General features: G+C 38.5%; 2 non-coding genes and 1 pseudogene across 2 annotated transcripts; 1 reads left to right on the top strand and 2 right to left on the bottom strand.

The window, feature by feature from the left end:
- Window positions 1-11,226: 11,226 nt before the first annotated feature.
- Window positions 11,227-12,008, bottom strand: LOC149216601 (uncharacterized; annotated as a pseudogene).
- Window positions 12,009-13,324: 1,316 nt separating this feature from the next.
- Window positions 13,325-13,411, top strand: TRNAM-CAU (transfer RNA methionine (anticodon CAU)). Its single transcript is given in 2 exon segments — window positions 13,325-13,362; window positions 13,376-13,411. It is a non-coding gene; the product is annotated as a tRNA-Met (tRNA).
- Window positions 13,412-13,980: 569 nt separating this feature from the next.
- Window positions 13,981-14,067, bottom strand: TRNAM-CAU (transfer RNA methionine (anticodon CAU)). The gene is given in 2 exon segments: window positions 13,981-14,016; window positions 14,030-14,067. It is a non-coding gene; the product is annotated as a tRNA-Met (tRNA).
- Between the last annotated feature and the right edge of the window lie 3,103 nt (window positions 14,068-17,170).

Here is a 17,170-nt window from a genome sequence, read left to right as displayed (position 1 = left end):
TCTTGCGAAAACAAAGTGGTTTAATAAAAAGTCATGGAAACTGACATATCTGTGAGTAATAAGCTTCCCTCCATACCAAAACTCAAGTGGCCAATAGCATATTTCGAAAAACCTAGATGTTCCCAGGGCCAATCCTACGTACCATGACTATCTATTGATCTCTCTGCGTGGGCTGTAAACAGGGTATAGTAGAATCAAGCTGTAAACAGGGTATAGCAGGATCGAGCTGTAAAGCAGAATAGTGAATCACCACTAAATAACCGAGAGCTAAATTCATTGTTAGGCAGCAAGGCAGGTCGTGCACAGCAGAGTGCACAACAGAAATCAAAAACATTATTGTAGTAGGTCGTGGAAGTGCAGTGGAAGAGCAGAAAGTGAAAAGCAGGAGGAGCAGAAATTGGAAAGCAGTTTTGGTGAGGGAGGAATAGTCCGAGAACATATGCCAGATGTCAATTAAACTAGATGCCAGTTGGACGCCAGATGTCAATCAGAGAATCAAAAGGTAGACGACTAAACTCATTCAAAGGAAGGCCTATCGGCCTAATAATTCAATATTTCAGTTAATTATAATCTTAAAATTAAATGATTATAATTATTTAAAAAAATATAAAGTATAATTAACACTAATTTATTTTAATAAATATAATTTTTTTATAATACTTCATAATAATATGAAAAAATCTGATCATATATATATATATATCCGATCAATATATTCGACTTTAACATTGTTAAAATATTTACTAAAAACTTATAGATAAGAATATTGTTAAAATACTTAACAAAAACTTATATATTTTATTAGCAATTAATCGAGATATTTAATATGAGAATCAATGGATCTTCTTCCCTTTTAATGCCAAATTTAGAAAGGGTAAATTTTCGTAAGCTTTTGTATTCAACAAACATGTTTGCGGATTTAATGCAAGCCTCAACTACCTCTAAGATTTTATGTATCTTCTTTGCGCAGGGAAGAAGGAAGATGGCTCTCTCACAAAAAGGGAAAGCCAATGAATGGATGGTTCTAGTAATTCTCGTATTAATTATGTTTAAAGAAAGCTACTGTCTCGCTTACTTATGGAGGTGGAGAAATGGTTCTCTGGTTTTTATTTGTGCTGGCTTCAACGCCATTGTAATGATGATAGTTTTCAATGTAACCTTGTATAGTTGGTTTTGACAAAGCTCATGATATTGTTCTTCAAATCAAATTAAAAATGAAAATCCCCGTGTGATGGAGACACCAAGTGTGTTTGCTACACATACATTCAAAGGACGTCATCATCCAAATCAACACCAATACATGCAATGCAGCGGCTGGTCATTTTATTAACCCCTGTTTGTCTTTTGGGTGCTGGCGACTAATGGAGGCGTGAAAAATTGGCAGTTTGTCTTGGCCTACCCTCCTCCTTCTCGTTCTTCAGTCATATGCATGGTGTGATACGTTCCGGAATCGATGTAACATGCATTTCCTCCTCGGCCAAATAAAATTCAAATTTTAAATGTCAAATTTGCGGGAATGCGTTCCATGAATGGTTATGTAATGTAATAGTCATCGGGAAGATGGCGACATGATGGATTTGTTTTGGACGGACCGAAAGATATATACTTTGCGGGATACAGGCGAAGACGTCGAGATGGTGCACTCACCACGGAAATGTCAAATGCCAGAAACTGTTATTGATATATTAAATATTCTATAGTAGTGTAAATAGGTAACTCTTAAAAACAAGTCACTAAGCCAATGATTGGCTTAGTGAATAGCAAGATCAACATACATGTCCATCCATCACCATGGTTAAGGTGTTAAGGTAGACCCTAGCAAAATTAAAGCCACTAAGGAATGGAAAATTCCCACATCCATAAAGCATCTGCGAGGATTTCTTGGGCTGACAGGGTATTATCAAAAGTTTGTTAAGAATTATGGGAGAATATCAGTACCTCTAACAATATTACTGAAGAAAGATGCATTTTCTTGGACTCTAGAAGAAACGAGGGCCTTTGAACATCTTAAAGACACAATGTGCCAAGCACCGGTATTAGCTATGCCAGACTTCACAAAAACTTTTATTGTGGAATGTAATGCCTCAGGAAATGGAATTGGTGTTGTTATAATGCAAGAAGGAAGACCCATTCCTTTTGAAAATCGTCCAATCAAAGGAAAGTATTTACACAAAGCTATTTATGAGAAGGAAACGTTGGAAATACTAAATGCACTTAAGAAAGGGTGACCTTACCTAATGGGAAGACACTTCAAGGTAAAAACAGATCACGGTAGCCTTAAATACTTTTTAGAACAAAGATTATCTTTAGAAGAGAAACAAAAATGGGTCACAAATATGTTGGGTTATGACTTTGAAATCATCTACAAAAAGGGAGGAAAAACATTGTTGCAGATGCACCCTCAAGAAAGGATGAGGATGTGGAAGCATTGTTTTGTGCCATTTCTATTATCCAACCAGATTGGATAAACGAAGCAAGGGATGAATGGAAGAATGACGAAGAAGTGTTGGAACTCATTCAAAAGTTGTAGGAAGATGTTGAAAAGTGTGCAACAAGAAATGCTTGTTGAGAGTGCAACAAGATGATGGAGCTTAGTGAAAAGAGTCACCTTCACTAAGTGGGCCCGCAGGCTATTTTTGGCGCAAGTCTATTTTTAGACTATGTCTATTTTTAGACATATGGATCATGTCTATGGATGATTGATCAAGTTGGGAAAAATAGATGGACTTCTATTTTTGATGAAAGTGTGAGTGATCACAGTGTGAGTGATTACAGTGTGAGTGATCACAGTGTGAGTGATCAAAGTCAAAAATAGAAAAGTCAAATATTATTATCTCACAATAATATTTGGACTATAAACTTAATCTTATTCTCTTGGAGCACTTCAGTTTGAGCTACGGAAGTGGCACATGCAGCTGTCAGAAGGAAATTCGTTTTTCTTATGAGTCAGTTGAGTTGTTGCATGCATGACTTCAGTTAGAACTCAAGTGAGTTGAGTTTAGTGGACTGGAGGTACAGTTGATGGAGTTGTGTTCAGTTTAGCTTTGTTAAACTGGTTGTATTTAGTCTAACTGATCAATAGACTAAAGATGAGTTGGGTGAATTAGTTATTAATTAATTCACAAGTTATTAACTCATAATGCAACTATAGAATACATCAATTAACTCAGTTGCATGTCAGTGCATGTTCAGTTCAGCAGGGACAGGTGTTAGAGGATCAGATTGCTATCAGTTGTGACTATAGCTGTGCATGATGATTTGCACAATCAAAGGATTGAGTATGCCAATGAGTTTGCTCACGTATCTTCATGATATTATAGCTGTTGCTCACGTCCAACATAGTGTGGGTGACTATTTTGCAGTGTAAAATCGAGATTGGGAAGCTATTCTCATCAGTTCTCGAGCAGGTTTGAGCAGTGGAGGCAGGCAAGCAGCGGGGGAGATTTGGAGATCAAATCTGAGCTTTATTGTGTGTAACAGGTGGAGATACTTGTGAGAAGTATTATGCTTTGTATTGTTACATGATTCAATCAATATAATATACAGATAGTGTGGGGTTTTTAGCGAGATGCTTTCCCCGGGATACATACTGTGTTTATGAGTTTGATTGATGCTTCTATGTGTGCCTGTGGATGTTTCTGCTTCTGTAATTTGATGATCAACGTAGAGGAGATTATGTATTATACATGTTCCGCTTAAATTGTATGATCAGGATAATCTCTGTTGAATATGTGTCATATTATTCAAAATTTCTACATGGTATCAGAGCAGCTTGATTTGTAGAAGAGATTTTTATAGGATATCAAGCGAGGATTGATCATCATATCTACTATTCAGTCACGAATTCTAGATCGGAAGCAGTTGAGTTGGTTGCTGGTGGAATTCGAATTTGCAGCAGTGTTTTCTTGGTGACAACGCAGCAATGTCTTTCAACGGATTGCGATTGGAGTATGCTCTTGAGGGCAGCTCAAACTATATTGCATGGAAGGACAGGATGGAGGCAGTATTGGATGATAACGGGCTGAAGGAGTTCATAGATACGGATATCCCAAAGCCTACTGATGCTACTCAAGCTGATGCTTGGCAAAAGAAGATCGCAAAATGTCAAAGAATTCTGTTGGAGGGCGTGAAGAATCACATTGTGTCCAGCCTCCATGGAAAGGCTACTCCATATTTGATGTGGAAATCACTAACAAAATTATTCCAAAGCAAGAGCGATCAGAGGAAGCTGGCGCTCAAAGATAAACTCAGAAACATCAAATGCGAGAAGGGAGACAGTATTCCCAAGTATCTCACGAAGTTCACTCAGTGTCGAGATGAGCTGGGAAGTGTGGGGGTTACTGTCGATGATGAGGACTTGGTGAGCTTGGCTCTCCTTGGTCTTCCGAAGAGTTGGCATTCCTATCAGGACTTTGACCAATGGTCGGGAGAAATTGCCAGGATGGGAGAGACTTTGGTCGGATCTTGTGCAGGAGGAGATCAGGCGGAGCACCAGAGACGGTTCTTCATCCATGCAGGATGAGGAGAACTGTGCCTTAGCGAGTAAGGCGAGGAAGGGGAAGGGGAAGGTTTCTCTTTCTGAATCCAGTTCTTCCAATGATGGGAAGAAGGTTGACAAGGCGAAGGTGAGATGCTTTCGTTGTCATGAGTTGGGTCATTATGCTACTAATTGCCCAAAGAAGAAGTCCAAGAAGGGATCCGGGGAAGGATCTGAAGGTGAGGCAGCCTCACTTGCTTCACAGTTTGAGTTGGACTTCACACTCTTCGCATGCATGGTTTCATCCATGATGGGAAGTGGTTGGTTTCTTGACAGTGGAGCTTCTTTCCACATGACCGGTGACAAAAGTTTGTTCAGTACTTTGGAGGAGAAAGATCTCCAGATACTCATAGGGATGGGTAATGATGAGAAGTATAGTGTCTCAGGTGTAGGCACGGTTATTTTTCAGAGGGAGCATGGAGCTCGCCTTACCTTGACCGATGTCAAGTATGTACCAGGACTGAAGAGAAACTTGGTGTCGATCGCGATGTTGGAAGACAGAGGATATGATGTGGTCTTTACTAAGGGAAAGGTTTTCCTTAGACACATCATCACTAGACAGGTGAAGCAGATTGGTTCACGGGTCAAGAACCTGTATGCTCTTGAGGTTCAAGATGCATGCAAAGCCTTGAGCAGCAAGGCAACTGATGGAGACTTGGTGGTTGAGAGGGAGCGTATATTACCTCTCAACATGCAGAGCCAGAAGAAGTGTCAGACGATTGTGGAGGAGCCACGATTGGTGCAGCAGCTTCAGGAGGTTGTGGAGCAGCCACAACAAGGGAAGCTGAGAGGAGATCGAGTAGAGACATCTACTCATCCAGAGACCTCCAGTAGGGGGAAACTTCAAGCCAGGTGGGCTGAGGGATCGCATGCATCCATACCTCCAGGTAGGAGGTGGGGTGATGTGGATTGATTGTCCCAAGGAGGAGGGGCAAGATCCTTGAGGTACCCAACCTCTTGGATGAGACCTTGCTACGGGAGCCCCGATGTGTAGTAGTAGGAACTGACTGATTGGGTAGAGACAGATGCGGATGGAGCGGCAGAGAGAGCGACAGTGCAAGGAATCCCAGGACAGCGCATAGCTAGCAGGCTGTAGCAATGCGAGAGGCACAAGTGTTTTGCACAGTGTTAGGTGGCACAGAGAGGTGTGCAATGGTGCGAGATGCATGGAGATGTTGCAGTAGCGCAGATGTCAGAGAGGGAGCACTTGTCAGCAGCAGGTAGAGCTTCAGCATCAGAGGATGTTTCTATCCCAACAGGGAGGTCAGTTGGGAGGTGCAGTGCGAAAGCAATGCTGGGAGATAGAACCAGCAGCAGCACGGATGCAGTCAGAGATCAAAGTGACAGAGGCTAGAGCAGTCAGATACTGAAGAGCACAGAGATGCAGAGTTTCAGTTGACAGAGGCAATAGCAGTCAGAGACTTTGATGACAGAGCAAGTGGACCGGCCAAATGTGTTGCATGGAGAACATTCCAGAGTTACAAAATCGGGTTTGAGAGGAAGCCTTTCTTGTTGAGAGGGAGTGTTGAAAAGTGTGCAACAAGAAATGCTTGTTGAGAGTGCAACAAGATGATGGAGCTTAGTGAAAAGAGTCGCCTTCACTAAGTGGGCCCGCAGGCTATTTTTGGCGCAAGTCTATTTTTAGACTATGTCTATTTTTAGACATATGGATCATGTCTATGGATGATTGATCAAGTTGGGAAAAATAGATGGACTTCTATTTTTGATGAAAGTGTGAGTGATCACAGTGTGAGTGATTACAGTGTGAGTGATCACAGTGTGAGTGATCAAAGTCAAAAATAGAAAAGTCAAATATTATTATCTCACAATAATATTTGGACTATAAACTTAATCTTATTCTCTTGGAGCACTTCAGTTTGAGCTACGAAAGTGGCACATGCAGCTGTCAGAAGGAAATTCGTTTTTCTTATGAGTCAGTTGAGTTGTTGCATGCATGACTTCAGTTAGAACTCAAGTGAGTTGAGTTTAGTGGACTGGAGGTACAGTTGATGGAGTTGTGTTCAGTTTAGCTTTGTTAAACTGGTTGTATTTAGTCTAACTGATCAATAGACTAAAGATGAGTTGGGTGAATTAGTTATTAATTAATTCACAAGTTATTAACTCATAATGCAACTATAGAATACATCAGTTAACTCAGTTGCATGTCAGTGCATGTTCAGTTCAGCAGGGACAGGTGTTAGAGGATCAGATTGCTATCAGTTGTGACTATAGTTGTGCATGATGATTTGCACAATCAAAGGATTGAGTATGCCAATGAGTTTGCTCACGTATCTTCATGATATTATAGCTGTTGCTCACGTCCAACATAGTGTGGGTGACTATTTTGCAGTGTAAAATCGAGATTGGGAAGCTATTCTCATCAGTTCTCGAGCAGGTTTGAGCAGTGGAGGCAGGCAAGCAGCGGGGGAGATTTGGAGATCAAATCTGAGCTGTATTGTGTGTAACAGGTGGAGATACTTGTGAGAAGTATTATGCTTTGTATTGTTACATGATTCAATCAATATAATATACAGATAGTGTGGGGTTTTTAGCGAGATGCTTTCCCCGGGATACATACTGTGTTTATGAGTTTGATTGATGCTTCTATGTGTGCCTGTGGATGTTTCTGCTTCTGTAATTTGATGATCAACGTAGAGGAGATTATGTATTATACATGTTCCGCTTAAATTGTATGATCAGGATAATCTCTGTTGAATATGTGTCATATTATTCAAAATTTCTACAGAAGATCCCAGTACATCTGACACATTTAACTAGAAAAATGATTCGTTATGGTACAAAGATTTCTTATACCTCTGTAAGAATTCCCAACTCAAATAAAATATTCTTCTCGAATTACACACCTCTCCGTTATGAGGGCATTCAGGATTTTTAAAAACTTACCACAGGGTTAAGAAGGATTTTTTTTGGAATGGCCTTAAATCTGTTATTCAAAAGTTTGTGGTGGAATGTTTGGTTTGCCAACAAAATAAAGTTGAAACAATTAAGACCCCAAGTTTGTTACAACCTTTATCTATTCCAAGTCAATGTTGGGAGGAGGTTTCAATGGATTTTATCACAGGTCTACCCAAGTCTGAAGGAAAGAGTGTCATCATGGTGGTAGTTGATAGACTTACCAAGTATGCACACTTTTGTGTATTATCTCATCCATTTAAATCTAGTACAGTCGATATTGCATTTATGGAAACAATACAAAAGCTACATGGAAACCCAAAGATTATTGTAAGCGACAAAGATCCCATTTTCACTAGAAATTTTTGGTCGGAATTATTTTCTTGTTTGGGTACTCAGTTAGCTCATGGCTCATCTTATCATCCTCAATCTGATGGGAAAACTGAGATAGTGAAAAAATGTTTGTAAGGATATCTTCGTTGCTTTGTAACTAATAAACATACACAATGGGTCAAGTGGTTGCCTCTGGTTGAATGGTGGTATAACACTTCCTTCCATACTACAACAAAAATGACCCCATTTATGGCACTTTATGGATATCATCTACTGTCCATCATATCTTATTTAAGAGAATATTCTAAGGTTCAAGCAGTGGAAGATCACATCGAGCATCAACAACAAGTTCTTCAACTCTTAAAGGATAACCTCACTTTGGTGCAGAATAGAATGAAACAATAGGCAGATCAACATCACAACGAAAGACGTTTTGATGTAGGCGAATGGTTATTTCTACGACTACAACCATACATTAAACAAATGTCCCTCAAGCAAGCTAAGAAGGATAATAAATTATCACCAAAGTATTATGGTCCGTACAAGGTGTTGCAAAAGATTGGTACTATGGCATACAAATTGGAGCTTCCTGCATCTTCCCGAGTGCACTCAGTTTTCCATGTTTCATGCTTAAATAAGGTTATAGGTGACAAGCTCCCAGTTCAAACAATATTGCCAGAACTTGATGAGGAAGGAAAAATCATATTGGAACCTGAAGCAATCACAAAAATAAGAACTCGATAGCTATGAAATTGATCAATTTAAGAGTATCTCATCAAGTGGAAGAACTTACCCGCTGAAGATTCCACATGGGAGGATGAGAATTTTATATAAAAGCATCCAAAACTACTCAAGTGTTGAGGACAACACTTTTTTGAAGGAAAGGGGCATGTTAGGTCCCTATAATACTAGTGTATTCCCCCATTATTATTGTCATTGTAGCCCTTATTGTTATTGTAGTGCCCATGTTATCCCCATATTGTTATTATTGTGCCCCATAGAAGCCCACTATTGTTATTGTTGTGCCCTTACATTATTATTGTTATGTCGGCTCTGATTATATTTTGACCCCTTATACTCCTATATATAGAAAAGAGGTTTTTTCATTTGAATCATCCAAGAATTGTTCATTTGTGTAATGTAAAGGAGGTTTCTTCCTTGAAGAGGCTGATTTTGAAGTTGTTGATCTATATTTTCTATCTTTTTGTGAGCTGGTTGCATAACACATACAACATGGAATTGTAAAAAGCATATATGTGATCTATTAAAAGGGAAGCTAAAATAATTAGCGAACATAGAAACAAATGAATATTCATTGAATTTTAATGATGATGAGCTCAATGAAGAAATTGAACCTCTCAAACTCTTTTACAACAACTACAGTTCAGTGAAAAGTTTCAACATGGATGGTTGTCCAACTAGTTTGGAAGTTGTGGATCTAGGGAAGGAATCCTCATTAGTTGTTGAAGACATGTTAATGGTCTTCTAGTGAGGTTATGCTACAACTTGTGAATGTTGTTCAATAATTGAATTCAAGAGAACTGAGATTTAGGAGTGCAGGAGTGGAACTCGGGAATCCAACTTGTCTTCTACAAAGTTACGAGGGTTATAAGACAACTTGACGGAGGTCATGTTGATATGAAAATTGTTTAACCATTTAATGAATGAATGTGTGTTTTGGTGTCTATGGGTGGTTTCAATAAAAATTTTGTAATGTAAGCATTAAGGGGGGAGTTAGAGTTAATGCTTACATTCTATATTAAAATTTGGTTTGTGAATTGTTGGAGATGGATGAGATATTATCTCAACATCTCCTCCTAAATTAGGAATAAGTTAGATTTGAGAAACTCTATATTATAGAGAAATAGTTGAATGTAATGTGTATGTGCATGCATGTTGATGAATACATAGCTATGTGTGAAATATAATGTGTGATTTTAGTCATTCATTGTTTCAAAGACAAGGTAATATAGTTTTTAGTGTTTAATAGTATTTAGCCTAGTCACTTTATACACTCATGCTTAAATTTCTTCTCAATATATATGTTTATGTATTTTTTCTATTTTATATATGTTCGTGTATTATATTTAATTTGAGAATGCGTACTTAAAGGTAACTCCATGAATTCAAATGGTGTGAATATGAATATTGTAAGTAATTTTATCATATGTGATTGTAATTCAAACTTGTAATTTAAGGAAAAAAATGGTAATTAGGTGAAACCATTATATCATACTTTTAAACCAGTGATACATGGTAGTTTACTCCCTCAATTTGGAAATAAATATAATAAGTAGTTAAACTTAATATAACTAAGTACACTTTATCAAAACATAATTATTTACTCATAGTTAAAATAAAAAGAAATTTAAAATGTACACACATTTACATTAATATTTTAAAAAAATTGCAAAACATTAAATTAAAAAAAAAAAACAAAAAACAAAAAAGAAAAAAAAACCTTTTATTTATTATATATTTTTACTTTATTATTTTTTTAAATAATTAATTTTTTTTATCTATCATATTTTTTTTACTTTATTAAGTTTTTTTTCTTATTTTTTATCATATTGATCCTCCATTCCCCAATATTAATATTAACATATATTATTATAATATTTAATTAATATAATATTATATATTAGTATTATATTATATTATATAGTTAATACTAATTAGTTAACTATATAATATAATATATATAATCATTACTATAATATTTATATATAATCATTACTATAATATTTTTATATATATGTGAGAGATATCATAACGATTATAATATATTTAAATGTAAATTTTCATAACTATTTATATTGTAGATGGATGCTTTAACTTACTTACAATATAGTTAATATATATTTTTATTAATTAAATTAATATATATTTATAATATATATTATGAAAGATATATTAGCAAATCTCATCAAGATAGTCTTGTATTCATTTGACATAGGATTTTGTATAGCTATGCTCTTGTTGCAGCATGCACTAGTGATTAAAGGATTTGAACACTAAACACCTCCTTACACTAATTTTTTTACAAAACCATTACTAATTAAACTACCACTAAAACTTATTTTACATACAATATTATTAAATCATACTTTATTTACATTATTTTATATATATCATTACTAAATCTAATTATACATTATTTTATATCTAATACTACTAAATCTTATCTCTTTATATATAGGCATACTCTTAAAAAAGACTTTTAAGTCAGAATTAGGCCAAACAATAAGACTATGTTCAAAGGAATTATGCCAAAAAAAATTGCTTCCCTGTTTTTTTTTCTTAGGGAAACCTGTTACACCAATTTATTTTGAGACAGTCAATTGCTATCCACAAATACACTGGCTCATATAAATTCCATAGAGTGTGACCTAACATATTAAATTTAAAATTTAATTCTTTGGAAACTGTAAAATTTTACACTTTTATTGAAATAAAAACAAATTAACTCCAAAGAAATTATGATATAACCTAAAGAAAAGCAGGTCTAATACGAACTTTCCTTGTCCTTGAACTTTTATGTAATCAACATCCAGAGCCTCCAACTCCAATGCAGACTACATTTCTTAAGACTACGACTTCTGTATTGTTAATAATTCACTACATTTGTTAACATTTTGGTTTTTATTAGTCTCGGCAGCAAAAGGGGTAGACGTTGGCGGGGCCCCCTTCTTTCTCTGCTTGAATTGAGCCTCTCGACAACGGATGTTTCAAGCACCGAGGTGGGAGTACTGGAATGATATTCGTCGAGTTGCTGGATCCAGCGATGGCAGTCAGAAAGCTGGCTACTAGATGTGGTTGAGGAGATTTCAGAGGAGCCGGTGGAAAAGTTGGGGTTGGAAGTAAGTGGATTAGCTAAACCGGCGTGGGCCTGACGATGCTTGAAGGACTTACAAACAATTTCAAGGGGGAAGTTGAGAATGGTGTTGAAACCTCTCATGGTGAAGGAAGCCTGATCGTAAGCCATGGCCACCTCCTCTCCCGTTTCAAACGTTCCCAACCATACACGGACTCCATGCCTCGTTGAATCCCTTATCTCCACCACGTATTTTCCCCACGGACGCTTCCTCACTCCTCTATAATGCATTTCACTCGCTTTCGAGACCAAGCGCTGTAAAACCAAAGCCCTGGGCACACTCGAATTTCCACTACAGCTTGCGCATGAGCTTGAGTGCTGACTCCAATGTTTCAATTGCAGTTGACACATTTCTCATTAGGGATACGGGCAACATCTTCTGGCTTGAGAAAATGGAAATAGAGTGGGACTATTCATTTATGTCGAGTAGCACTACCCAATTTGAATTCAAAATTTTGGGCGGCACTTACTAATTTGAAATGTTGGACGGGGACTGGGGCATTGAATGAATGTATGTGGACGTATTGAATGAAGGGTTGAAGTCCAAGCAGTGCAGTCAGATAAATAAAGTTGCAATGATGGAGCTGCAGGAGTCGAGCCGTGAACGCTGCCAGAGAAACCATGCCTGAGTCAATCTGTGACCGCTGCCAGAGAAACCATGATGATGCATGGACATGTATGTTAATCTTTTCATGCACTAAGCCAATGATTGGCTTAGTGACTTGTTTTTAAGAGTTGCCGTGTAAATAAGCGTTGCAAGTTGCCATCTCTTACGCTTTCAGTGTTTGTTTTGGCATCCATTAAAATATACTTTATTGGACCTAGGCTTGGAATTTCACGAGGTAAATACACTGAACTTTACATCTGCCATCCATTAAATATATCATTGGGTACATCTCTTAGGCTGTCAGCATGCATGGTGGTGGAATTGTACTGTGCGCCTATGGCCCACAATGTACCGTGTATTGACTCCACACGCAACGAGGCATATAGAGATAGGATACGCAAATAGGCGACTCCTATTTCCGACCCTATAGCAATATTAATGCTATCTGACATGTGAGCGGAATAGCCATCGCCCTCTGAGTGACAACACGTGGAGAGAGAGGGCGAGTGTGGAGAGGGCACTCCATGGCTATTCCCCTCGCATGTCAGATAGTATTAATATTGCTATAAAGTTGGAAATAGGAGTCGCCTACGCAAATATCTATTTTATAAGATAGATATTTTCAAGGACCGGGATTTTGGAATGGCATGCTTTGGCATATTTTGACTGGAATCGTACTAGTTTTCACGTGTTTTTCCCTTGAGTTATGTGGCCCACCTAGAACACCTCCACGCCAACTGTACGATGCCTTTATCTTTATATGTCTCTTTGTGTGAGTCAATACTCGGTACATTGTCGGCCATAAGATATTTTACATATTTTGGAGGGTTATGGGGAGTTTTCACGCGTTTTGCCTTTTGACTCATGGTGGCCCACCAACGACATCTCCAAGCCTTTATCTCGGAGTAGTCTACCTAGGCGGTAGAATGGCCCGGTTTCCGGTGCCGTCCGGAAAAATCTCCGACTCCGGCCACCGGTAATTTCTCCGCTCCGCCCTACCTTAGCATCTCCCTATGAAGGTTTGTTTCTGAAGCTTGAGTCATGGTAGTGCACATCAACAGGGGTGGTGGCGTAGTTGGTTAGCGCGTAGGTCTCATAGCTTAGCTAAGGAATCCTGAGGTCGAGAGTTCGAGTCTCTCTCACCCCACATAATATTTTGCTTGGACCGAGTATTCAACTCCATTAAAATTTCTTTATTGTCACTCGTAAAATTTCTGGACGGAGTGATCCATGCACCCCAAACAGTTTTCGTAAAATTTCTGGACGCAGTGATCCATGCACCCCAAACAGTTTGTGTGGTGCATTCTCTGAAAATTGTTAATGACATTGAACTCCATTAAATTTGTTTGTTTACTGTCACCATGTAGTGCATTCTCTGAATTGAAAATTGTTACTGAACGGGCAATGTTTACTCCAAGCTTCATAGCTGTGATCTCCCTATGAAGCTTGGAGTAAACACTGTCCGTTCAGTAACAATTTTCAATTCAGAGAATGCACTACATGGTGACAGTAAACAAACAAATTTAATGGAGTTCAATGTCATTAACAATTTTCAGAGAATGCACCACACAAACTGTTTGGGGTGCATGGATCACTGCGTCCAGAAATTTTACGAAAACTGTTTGGGGTGCATGGATCACTGCGTCCAGAAATTTTACGAGTGACAATAAAGAAATTTTAATGGAGTTGAATACTCGGTCCAGGCAAAATATTATGTGGGGTGAGAGAGGCTCGAACTCTCGACCTCAGGATTCCTCAGCTAAGCTATGAGACCTACGCGCTAACCAACTGCGCCACCACCCCTGTTGATGTGCACTACCATGACTCAAGCTTCAGAAACAAACCTTCATAGGGAGATGCTAAGGTAAGGCGGAGCAGAGAAATTACCGGTGGCCGGAGTCGGAGATTTTTCCGGACGGCACCGGAAACCGGGCCATTCTACCGCCTAGGTAGACTACTCCCTTTATCTCTATCTATCTTTTTGCATGTGGAGTCAATACACAGTACATTTATTGTCGGCCACAGCATACATTACAATTCCTCCACCATCCATTCGCTGACACCCTAAAAGAGATGTACCCAACGATTTCTTTAGTTGAATGGATGCCAGATGTGAAGGCCACCCAACGAGAAAGTATATTTAATGAATGTCAAGATGCCAAGACAAACACAAGACAAAACGCTGACAGCGTAAGAGACACGACGTGAAAGTATATTTAATTGATGTCGGTCAAGACAAAGTAGAGCGGTATGCGTAAGAGACACGACGTGAAAGATGCCAAGACAAAACGCTGACAGCGTAAGAGACACGACGTGAAAGTAGATTTATTTTATTTTTGGGCAGGTTTTCTGCCTATTTTCTTGGGTCTAATTTGTTCGGTCTATTTATTTTATGTTTGGGTAGGTTTTTTTCAACGGTCTAATTTGTCCGGTCTATTATTTTATGTTTGGGCAGGTTTTCTGCATATTTTATTCAGTGTGATTTGTTAGGTTTATTTATTTTATGTTTTGGTAGGATTTTTTCCATATGTTTTTGGGTCTAATTTGTTTGAATAGAAAAGAGATTTTTTAGAATTAAAAGTGTGAATAGTAAATTCTCCACAACCCAAAGATCCCCATATATTTTAGTTGGCTCAATACTTTTTAATTAGCTATCAGTGTCTGTGTTAACATCATAAAGGCATCCCAGGCTTTGGCCACAGAGAGTGTCTGTTTTAGCATCATAAAGGCATCCGAGGCTGGGCACACGGGTTGTTTTGGTGGAGGTGGATCTGGGCTTGGAATTTGACCAGGCAAAAAAAAAAGTTAATCTCTAATTTTGAAATGTAGAGATTTAAATTAAAGGTCATAAATTCTGATCAGTGAGGGTAAATAAGTAAGTTTATGTGAATTCAGTTGGTTGATAATAATCTTTTCTCTTTCGCTAAACAAGTATTATGTGGAGTCATTTTTAAAGATGGCTTACTATATTTATACTCTTTTATATATTAATTTTTAATTTAAATTTCTCATCTATATATATCAGCATTTTTTTTATGTTATAATGCTCAAACTTTGAAAATTGTAAATATGGTGGCTTATCATGTTCGAGATATTAACTTCTAATTTAAATTTCTCATTTATATATATTAAATTAATTTTTTATATTCATTTTCAACAAAAAAATTTAATGTTATAAAGGGTCAAAATTTTAAATATGGTAGATGGCAGGTTGAGAAAAAAAATGCCTTCAAATAATGTTGGAAATGACACTAAAGACTATTTAGCAAGATATATCATTGTCCATCTCTGTTAACTTTAATGTCATCCTACCGTATCTTAAGAATATGGAAGAAGGCTAGTGACAAAACAATAGAGCATAGTAATTATTACAACATTCACATGCTTATTAATTGGGCATAGTAAAAGAGATCTAACTAATAGACGATGGACATAGAGAAGAAGGAGCTCTGCAACTAGGGTTCTGGCGACTTTCTGAGACGGCGCAGTCAGGCACGACTCAGCATTCACCGAGGGTCTGACCTCCTGGTTTCGACAGAGTACCACAGGCTTTACAACAGCGCACATGGATCCCCCCCGGGGGGGGCCTCAAAGCCCTCCCCCTTGTCCAATATCGCGCCGCCAGGGCAAACGGGGTCTTTAATCTTTGGGTCGATCCATGAAGAAATGAATAACAGTGAGATACCGCAGCAGAATAAGTCCAATGCATCGGCCAGTCAGTCAGACAAGAGAAGTGAAACACCAGAAGGAAAAGACAAGCCAGAGGAAATGACCAAAGTCACCTCGAAAACCTGCAAACCAATAGCAGCTGAAAGGCCCAAGATAGAACTGCCCAGTCAGAAGATCAACGAACGAATCCAATATATGACGGATCATGCACTCATCGAGAAATTCATAGGACAGAAAAATCCCTGTATGGTTGGATCGTTGCTAAATGGAAACCAAAGGGCCATATCACATTGCAGCTAGGACCGAAAGGGTTCTTTACTGTGATCTTCTTGTGCTTAGAAGACAAGTTCAGAATCATGGACGAGAGACCATACTTTTTTAACTCAGCAGGAGTTTATCTAAGGGATTGGGTAGCAAGATTTAACCCGGACAAGGAAGACGTCACCTGGGCTCCAGTGTGGATCAGAATGTATTCGCTTCCAGAGGAATACTAGGATGAAGGGCTACTCAAAGATATTGGAAATGGGTTGGGGGAATACATGAAAGCAACGAAAGAGACAAAGCTTTGAAGATACACATCCTATGCCCGCATCTGTGTCTTCATGCGCCTGGACAAAGCCCTGCCAGACTCGATAAGTCTCTCTCATGATGATTATGAATGGATTCAACCCTTGGATTATGAACATGTACCTTTTCGCTGCCGTAAATGTCATGCTCACGGGCATCTCTTTAGGGATTGTCCGCTAAATGCCAAAGCCAATGCCTCCGACCCCTCTAAATTGCCGGCCCAAGATGGCTTTACCAAAGTTCCTAGCCGCAAACGAGTGCACAAAAAACCTGCCACCGGGAAAAAACCCCAGCAAGACACTGCTTCTATCCCTTCCACGAGTAATAGTTTTGAAATTCTAGCTCAAGCCTCAGAAGAGCAACCCTTGAACACAAAGCATAGCTCCATACCCATCTCCTCCTCTGCATTTCCTCCCCCCCTGGTTCTTCCCCAACTTCACATTTCCCTAAGGATGACAATGCAAACCCCAAGGAGAGCCAAAAAGGACTTGATGGAAAAGTAAATGACATGGAAGTAGATGGCACTCCAAACCAACCCCTGAGCTTAGAAGCATCTACAACAGAAAATAGTCAGGTGCAACAGATGGATGAAGATCCAGAAAATATCCTTCAACTCAACAAACTGGAAGTTGTCCTCTCGAAGGCTTATCAGTAGAAATAGCTAGGCATC

The sequence above is a fragment of the Pinus tabuliformis genome, chromosome 1_1, assembly GCF_031772625.1.
Source record: "Pinus tabuliformis cultivar Carrire ecotype Pingquan chromosome 1_1, CPIR1, whole genome shotgun sequence".
NCBI lineage: Eukaryota > Viridiplantae > Streptophyta > Pinopsida > Pinales > Pinaceae > Pinus > Pinus tabuliformis.
The sequence above is the reverse complement of the archived record's forward strand: the minus strand, read 5'-3'. Positions and strand labels throughout refer to the sequence as shown.